General features: G+C 34.7%; 1 protein-coding gene across 1 annotated transcript in view; it reads right to left on the bottom strand.

Moving 5' to 3' along the window:
• The window catches only part of LOC115886064 (zinc finger protein 629-like), a 188776-nt gene that overhangs the window by 165812 nt on the left and 7430 nt on the right, over positions 1–15534 (bottom strand). The gene's annotated exons all lie outside the window — the stretch shown is intronic.

Genomic DNA, 15534 nt, shown 5'->3' with positions numbered 1-15534 from the left:
ATTTGACCAATTTTCGCTTGAAAACATTTTATTTTACCAATTTTCTCTACTGCCGGTCAAAATTTCATTTTGTCCTTCGTTCCCGCTATGTTTTACACGTATTAAACTCCAAGTGCCGCGGCTCGTGACGCCAACAAGGTAAGGTATACTATGTATAGAAAATATAATGTGTTAAGGTGCGATAGATATAGTTTATATTGGCCATTGACCGCGTCATTCATAAAAGGATTTGTAAGGTAGGCAACTTTATATACACTTGTATTTGGTAGTTTACTGACAAACGCGGACGATATAAAAAGTGGCGTTTTTGGGTCTTTATCTAGAAACCAGCGTGTTATTATTGTAATTTGTAATATTGTTTATTAGTTGAGAATCAATATAATTGATTAAGAAATATCGAGTGCACTATTTCTATATGTATAAATATATTACAGGATTTCAGTCATTTAGGCACTTTGGGTATTTATAAAAACTCATTATATAACAATAATTATAAAATAGAAAACAAATTTCTTGCGGTATAGGTATATAATAAAATTATATAAGGATTCTTGCCACTTAATTGCTGATATAGAAATTTAATTCTACGGTGTGTTTGTCATAATGTGGATCAACCTGCTCTCACTACCGGTTTCGGAGCCCTACTCCATCATCAGGTGTGCTTGGGCAGATCAACAAAATGACAACCACAGCGCAGAGATAGTTAATTCCGACTTGTCGGAAAGTGTCGGTTAGATATTCAATCCCGAACGGGAGATAGCGGCCTGCGTGGAATGGTAGTACTTTCGTACCACCGAGGCGCAACTATCGATAGTAAAAAGATGGTAAAAGGGTCTTTTTTAGAAAGACTTCTTTTCAAAAAGCTTTTTACCATCTTTTTACTATCGATAGTTGCGCCTCGGTGGTACGAAAGTACTACCATTGCAGCTACGGCAACTGTAGCTTTGTCATAGTCGAGGGTTTGAGATGCAGCGCGAAATTTGTGTAGGTAATAATTCATAATTTTCTGGTTCTGGATAAATGATGAACTCTTGTTTACTGATTCTGGAATAGATATTTTCAAATATACAACATTATGGTGTTTAGTTTGTAAAATCGTGCGGTTAAAATAAAACAATTTCTTAAATTTCGAAAAACGTTCAGAGAAAGAATTGACTTAAAATATAAAAAATTGTGAAATACAACTTTTAGAAATGTGTATGTGTATATAATATGTATTTATATTTTTGTGACATTGTAACGTTTTTAGTTCGTTACATGTCTTTTTTATATATAATATATGATGTCTGGCCTATCATCACCGGATTCCGTATCGTTCAGGCCTGATAATTTATTTGGCACGCTTGGCGTAATTTTTACGTTCCCTAGTCGCCAACCCTGCTATCGTTTCACTGTTCTGTGGAGGCGCGCGCTGTCAAGATCCTTGTTATATGTCAAGGCGCCTCTCTGCGTTTTAACCTCACTTTGTTTTTGGCCGGTTGCGGCACGGTTGCAAATCCTGCTTTTAAAAATGGCAATTTAAATCTTGTTGCAAAATCTGAATCAGCTGCCATTTCGAAGCTACAGGTAAAGATGAGTTATTATCTTTTATAGATTCGATATTATTATTGAATATTTTTAGGGTAGAGTTTTGGATTGACCCACCTTAACTCGTATTTGTATTTTGCTGACACGTTGGTGTACTTTTGCTGTTGTCCTCCAGAATGTTAAATGGAAGAAAGGACAGTTCTTTTGTTTATTATTGAGCCCTCGGAAGTGTTTCGAGGTAGGTTCATTTTGTTTATCAGACCTTGTTTGATTTTAAACAAGAGTTTCGTATTTTTAGGGTCTTATGGACGGACTATTTACAAGGTACGGGCATTATCCAAGGTCCTAGTAGTATCCAAGGTACGGGTAGTGTTCCCCTGTACCGTTATCTTATGTACGGACTGTGTCCAAGGTTATGGTCCAAGCTTATGGCCCAGGTTACGGACATTATCCAAGATCCTAGTAGTGTTCCAAGGTACGGGTAGTGTCCCCATATTGCCACAGTATGGATACAGCGTAAGCCCCATGCTGCTTCGCTCCCATTTCTAAGCCTAGTCAGTAGCTACGGCTGTATTGATTCATGGTGTCCTCATTCTGGCCCCTTTTGTTGTCTTGGCCAACAGGATCGCCGACAGACAGTACAGAGATATGAGCCCACTTCACGCTCCTACTCTTTGAAACAGGATTGCCTCAAGAACTGCTAAGTGTAGATTTAGGTTCTGGTTTTCAGTCGATTTTCAGTCTTAAACAATAATGTACATCTTAAGTAATATCGTACAGACTATGTTAGATAATATTTAAAATATGATTTAGATCTTAGGTTCTATTACATTACGTCTTGTAATGGTATTACTTTCATAGATATTTAGTACAACTCTTAACACCACTTTCGTTGACATATAACCACTATAATGATTATTAAAATTGTACAATGCTATTTACCATCACAGTCCATCTTGAATAAATATAGTCATTAGTTTTAAGTAATATGCAACTGTGTTTTTTTCTCTGTACATGCCTGGCGCCCAATATCTGTATTTTTTTGTTTATTGTTATTGATTAGTTTTCTCTCTAGTAAAATACCTTACCCACGACTGCTCTCCGATGAAAAGCTGCCGTTCGCAGTGGTAATGTTTTATAAAAAACGCTACAACATTATTATTATTTATAAGTGTCTTTTAAATCCTTTTTGTGTAAAGAACAGTGACTAGATTTTTTGTGAAATAGCACTAGACCATCTGTTTAAAAATGTAAGGGTATGTTTCATTTTAACATAATTTGTATTTATTTTTAGATTTATTTTTCTTTAACTAAACGTACAAGTACCTTGTAAGAAACCAATTAAGTTTGATTGCGTAAAAAAAATCGACGCAATATTTTTAGATATTGACCTCCCTACAATAATATCCACGGGCCGCCACTGTAATGAATGCATCTGTTTTTAAATGTCTTGTGAAAATGGTACAAACTTTTAGTAGTAATTTAATTATTGTTCTATTCAGTCCATTAACATCTATTTTCAAGTACAGTTTTTTTTTCTCAGTGTTTCTGGAGTCTGTAAAATAACCCTGCTAATGAATGATAATGATGGTACAGACTAAGGAAATAAAAGACTTCTTACTAAAATTGAAAAAATACATGGGTATTTTCCCACTGCAAAAGAAATTAGTCGTCAAGTTACAAAACCCGACTTATCCAAAAAAAACTTTGCTTCGATATAATATGCAAAAACTGTTTTAGCAAATGTTTGCAGCGTTATTTTTACAAAAAAAAAACGTGTCCATTCAGTGGAATTATTGTTGTATCTCGTTTTTCTGGAGATGAAAATTAAGATTTAATTTTTAAATTGAAAACCACAAGAATAATTGTGATAAGGCGGGTTTATATAAGATATTTGCATCCTAACTTGATTTATTAGATAATTCTATTTTATTAATATTAGGTAAGGATTTAAAAGGGATAAAACGACAACAGTAATATTATACTTTTGTAAAAAGCCTACGAAGAAATTCGGGATTTGTAACAATAATCACAATAAAAAGCAAATATATGTGGATAAGACGGATTTTGCTGCAGTAACGTAATTTGTAGTGAATTTTATATAAGAATGGGCGATATTTGCTGCAGTGTGGAACTATGTTTATGCAGATTCAGGGTCCACTATTAATTTTTTTAAATGGATAAGGCGGATTTTGCATCTAAGAAACTCTAAAAAAGTTATTTTTTTTGGAAAAATTTGAATATCTGATTAACTTAGTAAGTAAAACATATTTGTATACCAAGGTATGTCGAAATCGGAACCATTGAAGAAAACACAAGTCTTATTCTGTTAAATTCCGATAATTTTGCTTATAGCATGAAGCGATCCCTATATGCGGCAGTTTTGACGGCAGTAATTATATCTGGACTATCTTTTATTAGTAATATATAAAGTTCGCAATGCTTTGCATCATAGTCATAAATTAGAACCTTAAACTACTTCCACTAAATTAATAGAACAGCTAAGATCAGGGGATAAAGATTTGGTGAAAGGCAAACATGAGATTTCCCTAACGGACTATAAAACTTTTGAACGCGGCTTGTTTCATGCAAAACAAAATTAATTAAATTAAAATTAAAGATTAGAATGATATAGATCCGGCAGAACTGGAACCTGGATATAGGTCCATAAAGTTTGATGTAATTCCGTATCCGTCTCTATTAAAATACCATCAGATCTGGAATAATAATACTGGAATAAATTACCTTATCTCTACTGGACACTAGACAGCTGCCTATCTTGCCTTGTGTAAAGCGGCTCTGACAGACTGTCAGCCAATGTTGTCAGAATTGAAGGATTTCCTTCTATATGAAGGATCTACAGTCAAATTTGGTCGATTGAAAAGCTGGAGGTTTTTTTATCCAAAAAGAAAATGAAGGTTTCTGGCAGTTTTGTACAATAAAAATTGTTAAAATATGTACTAGGAGTATTGATTGTTTTTTCTATATCTATTTTTTCACTTTAAGTATGTTTAATTAAGGATAAAGTTAGTAATTCGAAAGATTTAGCATTTAACAAAAAATTAATAGATACATTTTTGCGTCGCGTCCAAAACAAACCTGTGATTGCCTGTGAAGAAAAGTACGCGTGAACATAGTAAAGCGATCTGCTCGCCGCTCTACTATGTATTAGCACCACAGAATATACTAACGAAAAAGAAGCCCAAGTTCCTTGTAATCTTTGAATAAGAAGACTAAGGAATGAGCATATCAAAAATCTTAGGTACACCGCGATGGGCCTCAAATATGGCCGACTTAAATTCCGGTTTATCAGTGTCGTTCTAATTTTATTTAAAAAATGTAAAACTATGATGTAGGGTAGACGTGGGGTAGACTCAATAATTTGTTGTTTTATTTTACGTTGTGAATAAATGTTGGTAGTTATTAAAATTGTTATAAAAATATATAATTCTAATAAAAATAGATAAGTTATAATAAGTATTTATTACCACAAACATCCGATACGCTACTGAAGCAGGTAAGTCAAATTAACGTATCTAAATTCTTTGACATCTAATCTTTGACAAGTAATAAATAAAAGCTAAAATGCAAGAAAAATATATAATTTAGTTAATTTAAGTGAATTTCATAAATGATCGGTTTACTACACGTATGTATATTATATAGTCACTTACTAGCGAAAAGTTGTTCCATTATTTCACTCAATTTTTGCCGAGATCTACCGCACGCTACACAACCAACTATTTTAGAGTCTTTTTCGATAAATCGCGATAGTGTTACTGTCAATTTAAGTGCTGCCACAATTTCCATCTAGATTTACTACCTTTATACAACTATCAGTAGTAGAATAAATAATAAATAACATAAAATAAGCCCCGTAAAGACTGACAAATCCACAAAATTTCAAATCAATTCAAATGTGTCAAATGTTTGACGATTCAAACAGAACTGTCAAGGATCCCCACCCTAGAGTGCTTTTATGGTGCATTTTCCGCCCACCATGCATGAATACATGGATAGCATTATGCTCCTTCCTTAGTCTTCTTATTCAAAGCTTGTAATAAATCGGTTCCATTTTCGTAACGCCATCTCTCGACATAGCTGACATTTACTGGTTAGCCAAAGGGGTGAGGGGCCGGGGGGAATTGTAAGATACATGAAAATACACTTTTTTATTTTAATTATTTTTATTCGCTATTTGAAATTTTATTTTTGAAACATATTATGTGAAACAATCACATAATATGTCTTAAAAATAAAATTACAAACGGAAACAAAAGGAATTAAATAATTTGAAAATCTATAAAGTTTATTGATAAAAAAGTTAGGCTATGCAAATTGATATATTAAGTATAACCTCTTTGAAGAATAGAATAGAACTAAAAAAAGTAGTATTACATAAAAACAGGTGATACAATACTTCAAAATTAATTTTAACATAATATCAAAACCGAAAAATCAAACTGCAAACACAACCACACTTATCAATCACAACAGAAATTAACACACACTTCCGCGGCAAATGTCCAAGAAAGACTGATCCTGGACTGATCTTTCTGATTGGTCCTGGTCCGGTCGTAGCTCACGTCGTATTGTCGGTAAGCAAAATCCCTGTACAAAAATTTTGACGATCAGCGCCATCACCCGTCATAATTGAGAAACTTTTGCTGGAACCATTTTTAATATTTCACTTACATGGCCCTAATTAGCAACTCGAGGCTCGATCGACGCAATATCGCGCTGCTTGCTCGCCGCTCTCCTCGTCGCGCCACTATGTTTTCGGCCTTATTACACACATTCCTACCATAACTAAACCAAAGTTGTTGATGTTAAAAATAAATAAATAGATAAACGGAAAACATATATGATCATAGGCGTCTTGTACGATTAAATTCTCTGTCACAGAATAAAACAATTTTTGGTTCAAGCAGCCATTATAAGCAATTCATTTTTTGAAACATACTTTATAATACTGCTGTCGGGGATCTATCGCAGCATTTGTGATCGTATTATTTTTTTAATAAAACAAATTATTTAAATACATCGGTGTCCAAATATTATCAGAAATAAGTTTTTAAAAATTTTCTCCAAATTATAAAATAGGTAAAATACACGAAATTTGGAGATTGTTCACAATATCTAAAATGAATTTTAAATTATGTCTGTATTTTTTTGCGAGAAAATTTAGTCCAAACATTGGATTATTTTATTGATGTTCGATCATCAAAATCTTAAAAATAAAAAAGTTGTCTAAAAACGTGCTACATTACGGATATAGTATAATCCTTTTTCTACGACTAGTCTAGAAAATGCAGTTTGACACACGGAAAACTCGATCTGAAATTGGCGTTTTGCAAACTGTTGTGTGCTAAGGATTTAGCCTTTGAATAAGAAGACTAAGGAAGGAGCATAATGCTATCCATGTATTCATGCATGGTGGGCGGAAAAAGGACTCTAGGGTGGGGATCCTTGACAGTTTTTGTTTGACGATTCATTTGACACATTTGAATTTGATTTGAAATTTTGTGGATTTCTCAGTCTTTACGGAGCTTATTTTATGTCATTTGTTATTTATTCTACTACTGATAGTTGTATAAAGGTAGTAAATCTAGATGGAAATTGTGGCAGAACTTAAATTAACAGTGATACTATCGCGATTTATCGAAAAAGACTCTAAAATAGTTGGTTTTGTAGCGTGCGTTAGATTTCGGCAAAAATCTAGTGAAATAATGGAACAACTTTTCGCTAGTAAGTGACTACCCATATAACACACAATATCTGCAGGATATTCATAGAATGTCGGAATGTCCCATTATAAGATCATCTTATAAAGACATCTATAGGATATCCTCCAGACATCCTGAAATCCTGTAGATGTCTCAGAATAGAATATCCTATGGATATCTCTGTCGTATATCTAATGTACATCTAGCTGAGATATCCAAACATGCTCATGATAATAAAATATCCTAACAATATCGTCTAGATATTTAGGAAAAATAAATAATGTACTACTTTTTATATTACATAAAATGCAATAAACCATACAGATAGATATGTATTACGTCAAGGCAATAAAATATCCTGTTGGTATCTTCTGGATAATCTGGATATTTATGCGCTTAGCCACTCCCAGTAATACAGAGAATTTAAAACGCCCGCGCAAAAAATTTTCCACAATCCATCTCGACAGTTGTTTATTTTTGATGGTTTTTGCATCGTGTATTATTCAGTTCTTTGATTTAGTGAAATTCGAGGTAAATTCGGTTGTTTGTCGATATTGGATGGGCTTAAAAATGACTGAAACTAACAAAACTGGTTGAGTTTGACTTAGTTTTTTCTTATACTCATAGTTCTAGCCTTGTTCTAACAGAAATTCTATCCTAACCTCAACTAATGTCGAAAAACGACGAACAACTCAGGGTCTCATAATGAAGAATTTGTGACAAAATTATAGGTGAAAATATGTTGAAAATCGCTTGTTCTTTATCCCTAAACCCATTTTCGTGTTTGATCTATTCAAACAGAAATCCTATTTTTGGGTTTAAATTGTGAGTTTCTGGAATGTGTGGTGTTAGAAATTATACCTGTATCCTGTGTGCTAACTTTGATGTAAACTGTTGCTGCCAGACATGAACTGCTAGACTCCATAAAGGGTAGTATAATCTGTTATAATCAACACATCACAACCATACGATCGTCACAACCATACGATCGAAAAAAACGGCGTCAGAGGTGGCTTGGAAATGAAGATAGCTGTTATTTTGTACGTAAAATTATATGGGAAATGTCATCGATCGTAATTTTCAAGCCAATTGAACGCCGTTTTTTTTCGATGATACAGTATAAATTGAAAGCTCTTAAGTCATACAAATAAACTTATAAATTTTGACGCAAAATTCATTGACATAATTATGTAGGTACATTTTCGAGTTGTTAATAAAAATATCCAATGAATAACGTCAAAATGTGGCTAAATAAAACTAAATCGCGAACGTTTTTACTATAAACTAAGGATGAAGTAAGTATTGTCAAATAACAGTCCTCATATAATGTCCTAAAAATATTCTATAATGCTCCCAATATCATCCTTGTATTATCCTAGAAATATTCCAAATAATCGTAAAAGGCTTGCCTAGGGATGTCTTGAAGATGACTTTTTTTGTCCCACTTGGATATCCCAAAAATATCCTCCTCTGGTTTTTGGATATCCCTAAGATATTTACTATATCCTTGGTGGATATCCTCAAGATATCTATAGGATTGTGTTGTGTTATATGGGTATATAATATACATACGTATACATACGTGTAGTAAACCGATCATTTATGAAATTCACTTAAATTAACTAATTATATATTAATAATCAAAAATAGCGTAAAAAACTCGTCCGAAAACTTCTTTGTACACTCGTTCGACTTGTCGCACTTGCCTGCGGTTCGAGCCAACACTCCGTCATACCAAATTCATTGTATGTTGTACATACCAAATTCAAAATCTAAAAAATATCCACAATGCTTTAAAAAATGGTTAATCTATGTCTGTCACTACTCCCACCTCGTTTATACAGAAAAGAAAATGAAGAAATATTTATGCACAAGAAATATTTGTCGAAGCGATAACATGTTTAACTATTTTATGTTTACTTACTGTTGGCTTATATTCTAAAAAAAAGTTTTGTTGAGAATGATTTGTTTTATTATAACAAGTTTTGAGTATAAATATTTTTAAGAAAGTAAGAAAGACATCAAGCCCCCCCAAAAGAGTTAAGCCCCCTAAAAGTATATGACTAGTTGCGCCCCTGTTAGCAACCCTACTCTTAAGGATCCGTTGAAGAAATTCGCTCGAAAATTTCTGGCAACACCGCTGTCAACTATATCATTTCTTTCTCGAAAATCACCAAAAAACGGCAACCGCGCGACCGTCCTTTTTTTCTAATTGGCATTCGCGATTCGCGTATCGTTCCCGATGACGCAATCCAAAATATTACACTCACACACACACACAGACCGGCAACAAAACAAAATCGCGCCGCGTTTCATTTCTGCCATATCGCCCGTCTCGCTCGCTCTCTCACAAGGTACGATAGCGCTATCCGCGTCGCTCGCGTTTGGACTAGAGTCGCGATTATCGCGAATGTCTGGTTCAGGGCCGGTGCGTCAAGGTCGCCCGACCGACGGCGAACATCAAATTTCGCGAGCTCAGGGTCGGACCGCACGAGTTTTTTCACAGACTGGCCGGTTTTTTTTCGCTTCGTACTGCAGCATTAATTTTTTTCCGGGCGGCAAATTCCATGTAATTTGACACCTCGCGTAGTCAAAGTTTCCTGCATTTTTAACTCTAGAATACTACTATACTAATCATATAATGCAATGCCGCAAATACTATCCATTCGTAAATTTTACGATATTTTCTTAACAAACGATTAATGTTTTGTTTTATTTAAAACAATAATTTGTAACTTATATGTTGAAGTTCAGGAAACTATATAATGGCAAAAGAAATCAATAATTATTATTGTGACACAGAGGATTGCTCACGATGCAATAAAGTAGCGCCATTCTTTGTTTTTTTATGGACACATACAGGGTGAGACGTTATAGACACATACAGGGTGAGACTGTGTGTAAAAGCCTCCATAACAACAACAAGTCGGGAGTGTCACATCATGGATCACTAACCGATCCCTTCCTGACAAATATAGGAGTTAGGCAGGGATGTGTCCTTGCTCCTCTCCTATTCAACATATTCATGGCAGCGCTCTCTATTATAGTGGACAGCAAACTGCACGAAAGAGGAATGGGTGTTAGATACAGGTATGACGGCGGTCTGTTCAACATAAAAAGACTCAGGGCAAAAATACGTATAAAATGCATCACAGAACTCCAATACGCTGATGACTGTGCTCTAGTTGCAAATACGTTACAGCAATTACAGGAAATGCTGAATACATATACCTGGGCATACGAGACTTTGGGCCTTAAACTGAACATCGATAAAACTAAAACCATGTGCACTTCCCGGAAAATCATAACAGCGCTATAAAAATTGGAATATATATATCGGAATTTAATTACCTCGGCAGTTTGATTTCAGAAAAGGCAAATATCGACTCTGAAATTTAGCACAGAATCAGCAGAGCCTCAAGAGCATTCTGGAAAAAGACAGGGTTTTACGTTAAAAGTTTCTAGAGAACTAAAATATCCAGAGCCATTGATTTTTTGCTTCCATATTTTCAATAAGGCGGCACTTCCGGAAATACCAGAAGTTGACAGCAACTTTCTTATTTTAAACGGATGCCCCCATTTTCATTATATAGGTGAATTCTCTGTAGAATTTTATGAATTTTGATATTAAAGACTCTATATACCTAACATTAACAGTTCTTGAGAAAAATAATATTTAAAATTTTTGGACAAAAAACTGCCTGTCAAAAAAATGGGTATAGCCTGAACGTCAAATTTAGTGATTACGACAGTCACTGTGACATACAGAGAAGATATGTGGCTATCTATTTCCAAAATCAAATTGTTCGAATGTCATATAATAATGGTCGCAGCTGTCATGGAATTGAGGGATAAACCAATTATCACAAATATTTTTTTTCAAATGGAAATCCACCTTTTTTATTTCACTAGTGAAAATGTTTTCCAATTCGTTACTTTTTAATTATACATGTTTCTATACCCAAAATTAATCGTTTTCATGTTATTTAAGATTTAGTTTTAAAGCGTACATTGTTCTTGATTTTAACCAGCAGCCTATGACTTTAAAAGTCAAGTGATGTAAACAATAGATCTGGCCATGTCATATTGTGACACTTTGTTCAGAAAGCAGTTTGTCATCGATCATCATTTCCAAGCCAACTTTGTTTTTTTTTTCGATCATACGGTATATTATTAATAATATAAACTATTAAGGGGCGTCCAGACCAGATGAGCGAGCAGGAGCGTGCAAGAATTCGGGTATGTTCTATGGGAACGCTTAACTGGTGTGGACGGCTCTGCGATTGCTTGCTCGCACTCGACGCTGTTCCACGCCGTGTCGGTACATCAAAGAAAATTCGCGCTATTGGTTCGGTTTCGACGGGATTTTGTTTACCATGTTTGCGATCGAATATCAAAAATGGAATGGCCGAATGAAGTTGTTTTAGAACTAATAGAGGAGTACACAAATCGCCAAGACCCGTAAGGTTATAGCTAGCTTTTCTCTAGGTGAAATTGCTATTCGGTAATTCGTATCACTTTTCATTATTTTTATGTCAATTAAATCTAATAAGGTATTAAAATCTCTAAGTGGCATCCAACAAAAGTTCTTAAATTTTCCAGAATCTTTTGTTTCAACATCGTTTAGTAAATTGTTACCACCATGAGAAACTCGATTTTTAAAAAGAGTTATGTTCCACCATCTCCTCTGCAGTCGTTTTCTCTTTTGCCGTTTCAACAATTTATAAAATTTCCTTCTTCATTTGTGTAAAAATACCTAGTCAGTTTTACATAAAACTTTAAATGTCGAACGCTTATTTTGCTACTTTTTCGAACTAAATAGTGAAATGGACTCTTAATAAAAAAATTATTTTATTTGGTCACTGTGTAGAATTGAAATCGACACGGCCGCGCGTTTTTACGTGCTCTTTGTTAGTTTTTGCGTGCTTTTTTTTAATAGTTACATAAAATGCAAATACGTTTTAATTAATCCGGATTATTTATACGCAAAAGTGGTTTGTTGATTTTTATTCGCTGGCACGAGAAAATATATTTTTTTATAAATTCAGGATTTATTTTAAAGCAAATGTTGATGTATTGTAATAAATTGTATGTATATGTATGTAAGAAAAACTGCATTTATTTGTAAATTCAAACTGAACATCCTTAACAGCACTTAAAAAAGGGTCATTGCTACCGCTTTCCTGTTCGAAATATTCTAATAAGGTTGCAATGAGTTTTTTGCAACGGCTATTAAGCTATCTTGTACACTTCGCACTAAAAGAGGTTCTAAAAAGAACAATGTTCGACTGCAATGCGATAAATTTTACATTGGTGAAACATCTAGACCCTTAAATGTTAGAATTAAAGAACACAAGGATTAAGGGAGATTTTCACAAATCTAAGATTTGTCAGTATTCTTGGGACACAGGGCACAGAAAGAAAGAATTTTAATAACACCAAAATTATAATGAAAGAAGCGATAGCCTCTAAAAGAAAAATAAAAGAGTCTTTTTTAATCCAATCAAATAAAAATAAATGTATTGCTCATGCATCTGTATAGATGTTAGTGGTACCTGGAAACATCCGAGATCAGGCCATTGGCACCAATTGGACCACGTCGTTCGAAGGACGCACCTAAAAGATGTCAGTCTCACAAAAGCCAGAGTAGATGCCGAATGCGGCACTGACCACCGACTTTTAATCTCAAAAATGAAAATACACACTGTAAAAAGCAAACCTACATGACCAGATTGAACGTACGGGGTCTAGAGAACAACGATACCGCCGACGCCCTCCGGGAAGCCATCAAAGAGTCAGTTCCACCGATAACTGCAATCTCAATCGTGGATGCTGAACATGGCTGGACACAACTAAGAGATGCGATTCACAAAACCAGCGAAACAGTACTGGGAAAATCCAACAAAGAGAAACAACCAGACTGGTTTAACGAAAATCAACCGCATATACAGGCTTTGTTGGAACAAAAGCATAGAGCACATCAAGCCGTCACTGCAAATCCACACAATCCAAGACTAGCAGACAACTTTAAGGCAGCCAACAACACGCTCCGAAGAAACCTGCGCAAACTAAAGGATAACTGGTGGTCGCAAAAAGCTAGTCAGATTCAGGAGTATGCCACGCATCACGACTATCGGAAATTCTTCAAGACTGTAAAAGAAGTATACGGTCCAACTAAGAAGGCAAGATGCCCAATCATGGCACAAAATGGCGAACTTCTAAAAGAGGAAGAGCAAATCAGAAACCGCTGGAAAGAGCATTACAGCCATATCCAAGACAACAACCCCAATATGGAAGCACTCAACATAATACCTCAGTATAACAGCCTCGATGTATTAGACATTCCAATAACAGAACAGGAAATAAAGGACTCCATAAAACAGCTTAAAAACAACAAATCAGCTGGCTGTGACGCGATTCTGGCGGAAATCTATAAGTGTGCAAGTAAAGAACTTATTGGTTATCTTAAGGCTCTCTTTGATGTCATATGGGAAAGCGAAGAGGTACCTCAAGGCTTTTGTAACGCGAATATAGTGAATATATTTAAGAACAAAGGAAGTGCATCAGACTGCGGAAACTACCGAGGAATTTCACTATTGGCTATCGGAGGAAAAATTCTTGCAAAAATTATGTCAAACCGCCTGCACCCACATATAGAAAAAATCCTCCCAGAATCGCAAACGGGTTTTCGCACCAACCGCGGTACCGTCGATTCCATATTTTCCATCCGGCAACTACAGGAAAAAGTAAAAGAGCAGCAGTCTAATCTTTACGTTGCATTCATCGATCTAACAAAAGCCTTCGACTCTGTGAACAGAGATGCACTTTGGGCAATTATGAAAAAGTTCGGAGTACCCATCAAATTTCTTACAGTGTGTAAAAGCCTCCATAACAGCAACAAATCAAGAGTGTCATATCATGGATCACTGAGCGACCCCTTCCTAACAAACACAGGCGTTAGGCAGGGATGTGTCTTAGCGCCTCTCCTATTCAATATATTCATGGCAGCGCTCTCCATTATAGTGGACAACAAACTGCAGGAGAGAGGTTTGGGCATTAGATACAGATACGACGGCGGTCTGTTCAACATAAAAAGACTCAGGGCAAGAAAAGTCAGTTAAGAGACAACCAAAAAGTAAAGGGGCAACAAAGCGGTGAGATTTTTGAATGTCTGGAGTGCGGTAGACAGATAACATCACGTATCGGGCTTTTCAGTCACAGAAAAGCTCATGAAAGAAAACGCCTTGCCATCTTCTGATGCGTGTCAAATACTCGTCAGCAAGTAATGGCGGTATATAGATGTCAGTAATGTATGGCAATCGCTTCTTTGATTTTAAAGAACAATAGATACAACGAGAAAAATAAACATAACATACGTAAAATTTAAAAATAATCATACAGAAAGTTTGGGGCTTTTTGGTTTTACCTTATTAAGTAATTGTTATCAGGTAGTAATTGTCAATTTTGAAGTTTAAATATCAAGTTAAAAATGTCATTTTAACAGAACGTCAACGGTTTCTTGTAGACGTATCTGTTTTAAAAAAGTAAAGTGTTCTCGAATAGTTGAATTTAAATATTTTAAATAGTTTTTTTTTTGATCTTTGTTCTAAATTTTTTTGCTTCCGACGACGGAAAGACATAACTTTCCGAAACGTTAAGCATTTTTTTTTGCTTTGTTAGGCAAATTTGTGTCACCGTAAACATAACTTCTGACAAGCAGCGTCCGTTTAGGTTTAACGCAGAAGTGTTTACAAAAAATAATTATTTTATTTTGTAGATTTTCTTGCAGTGCAGTGGCGAAATACCCGTTTAAGATTTTTTTGGAAAAAAGCAAAACTAAAGTGTCAAAACGAATAACAATGTCAGGACATAAATAAATATGGCAACTTGACATTTTTTACAGCAGAGCTACCACCTGAATTCCCAGCGAAAAATTTAAATTCCAGTTAGCCAGCGCAAATAAAAGTTTTCTAAAATATGAACAAGAAAGAAATAGTGAGGGAAATGTATAAAAGAGAAAGAAACGATTAAACTGTATATGGTTACGAGTTGTTGAGGGCTGAACCGTTTAATGTTTTCTAAAATATACAGGAAAATTTAAAAGAAATCGCAAGATTTTCAACATTTTTTTTGCGCTAGAAAACTCATAAACGTGTTCCTGGGGTCGAAATAAAATAAAGTACCCATGAAAATATTTGCACTTATTTAAGACTCATCCTATATATTTTTAAAATTAGACTAAAACCTTAGATCTTATAAACTTCGTGGATAAGTAAATTCG

Source organism: Sitophilus oryzae, unplaced genomic scaffold (assembly GCF_002938485.1).
Source record: "Sitophilus oryzae breed Bouriz unplaced genomic scaffold, Soryzae_2.0 scaffold_466_pilon_pilon, whole genome shotgun sequence".
NCBI classification, from domain to species: Eukaryota; Metazoa; Arthropoda; class Insecta; order Coleoptera; family Curculionidae; genus Sitophilus; species Sitophilus oryzae.
Note: the sequence above shows the minus strand (reverse complement) of the source record. Positions and strands in the feature narration are given on the sequence as shown.